Genomic DNA, 2,311 nt, shown 5'->3' with positions numbered 1-2,311 from the left:
GCCGAATCTTGGGTTCGTAACGTCGGCACGAACAGAAGCAGGGCTCGCTCCTCCTTGCGCCGCCGGTCCCCGTCGTGTCTGCAGCCTGCCCCTTTCTAGGACGGTTTTGACGAGCTGTGCGGGCCTGCTCCAGTTGCGCCTCCCAGGTGGAGGGACAGAGCTTGGGAATCGGCCGGGGACGACTCGTTAACGTCCTTTCGGATTCTTCTAGCTGAAACATAGCAGGTTTTAAACTATAACGTAACGTTCGTCTTACCCCAGCGTCTTAAAGCGACTTTATTTAAAAAGGAGATCTGAATGACGCCATCTCTGGCGGTAGTTCTTCTCAGCACTCAAAGAAGCTAAAAATAATTGATGAGCAATGAATTTGTACTTGCTTCTTTATACAGTTTGAGCCCCCCTCAAACTGGGGGGGCTCTGAGAGGCTCTCCCAGAGGAGCCCCTCTTCCAGCATTGAGCCAGGAAGCGCGCGGCTCTTACTTTCCTTAAACTTCAAACGCTCGGGTCTAGCGCGCAGGTGTATTAGCTGCTGAGCGTGGAGGCAGTCAAAGGGCGTCCGCAGCGGCTCCCCCGTCTCCTGTGGTGAGGGGTCGGTGGAGAAAACCTCTCATAAATTTCCCGGGGTGGTTCTGCAGGCTGGGGTCCGACGTCGGCTGAGCGGCGTAGTCCTGTTCTGCGTGTTCCGTAGAGTTAGGGCAAGGTTTTTGTAAATACTGGGCGCCAGCATTGACTCGACGTGTGCTTTGTTCAGGCGTTTGGTTTCAGCTGGGATACGTCTTTGTATTTCAGGCGTTTTCGCAGCTGGATGTGTCTTCTTTCTATTCCGTATGGAATTGTGGTTAGGTTTGTTCGGCGCCGGCGACGTGGGCATCGTTTTAAAGAGAACGGTTCCTTGCTGAAATCTGTACCTCAAGGGCTTTAGGATAAATTAACTGGTTTCTTCGGTGTGGAGGGGAAGGAGAACGCCGCAAACTTACCGCGGGGACTCGTAGCGCCATTAATAAAGGTGATGAGAGAGAACGCTGTGACAGGAGAACGGGGCAGCCGAGCCAAGAACCCACGGCGTCTGACGTTTACGCTCTCTCCGGCTCCCTGTAGTCTAAGTAGCTGGAACGTTCCCGACGTCTCGAGGAGGAAGACTGGAGAGACGCTTCTTACCGTGTAAGTGCCCGTCGCTCCCTCTCCTTCGTGGCACCCGCGTTCCCGGCACGGCCAGGTACCGCGGGGTCCCCTTGGTGCTTTTTTCCCTGCGGCAGTGGTGCCACGCTCTGAGGTAATGCCATTCCGTTTCGGTGACCTCGACCATACCGGCGTGATCTGCCCCCCCCCCGGAAAGCAGACCTTCTCCCCGGGCCTAAAATCTGGAGGTTTAAATTTCTTGGCTGAATTTCCATGACTTGTTCTTAAGAGAAATAAGCGCTTTTTTGGAGACAGAAGACAACTGGATATTATTTATGACCTTTTTTTTCCTTTTTGGCTATCTGCATTAAATAGAAATGAGGATTGAAGTTGATGGTACTAGACAACCATTTCTTGGAAACTGTAATTATAAAAGGTGTTTTTTCCTAAGTTCAAAATGGCTTTTGAAGTGTCCTTAATGCTTTAGAGGCACTTAAAAGTTGAATTGGTGACTCCATTTCTGCTGTTTGAAGTAATGCGAACGTGTAGGACGAGCGAAACGGGAGCGCCGCTCGGGCAGGTGGACAAGCCAAACAGGGGAAGGTCAAGGTAGGAGTTTGTAAACAGGCTTGATACTTGAGACTTAGCGGATAATTCGCAAGGTAAAGCTAATATAAACTTAAATTATAGCTGTAAACTACGCCGGTGGAGAAACCGGGGAAGGCTTTGCCTTCGGCTGTTGGGTTTGCTGCCTCGGAGGGGGCGGAGGGCAGACCTGGACAGCAGTGGGAGTTCAGCGTGTTGCTTTTCACAGACTTCCTTCTTAAACATTCCCGTTAACGAAGCTTACGTGCTTTAGACCCTAGCTCGTCTAAAGCCTCTTTGCACCGTTAATTAAAATTTGCCTGGCTTTGTGGAAGCAGCCTGTTCTTCCAGAAGAATCAGCTAATCCAAAATGAGAGATCTTACCCTACTGAAATTAAAAAAAAAAGAGGGTTTTGTCCCCCTTGATGTCTTCCATCCTGACTGTGCTTGGCTGTATCCCCTCGGGGCGAGTTTGATGTTACTGCCTGAGGGATCATGTGTCCGGCGGCTCCTCCTGCCTCCCCGAGAGTCACCGCTTCGGAGCGGGTGTTTTTCCGGCGCTTTAACTCCCCGAAATGGTTCCACCCCGGCGGCCTGACGGTCGCAG

Source organism: Pygoscelis adeliae, unplaced genomic scaffold (genome assembly GCF_000699105.1).
Source record: "Pygoscelis adeliae isolate BGI_AS28 unplaced genomic scaffold, ASM69910v1 Scaffold1065, whole genome shotgun sequence".
Taxonomy (NCBI): Eukaryota; Metazoa; Chordata; class Aves; order Sphenisciformes; family Spheniscidae; genus Pygoscelis; species Pygoscelis adeliae.
The sequence above is the reverse complement of the archived record's forward strand: the minus strand, read 5'-3'. Positions refer to the sequence as shown.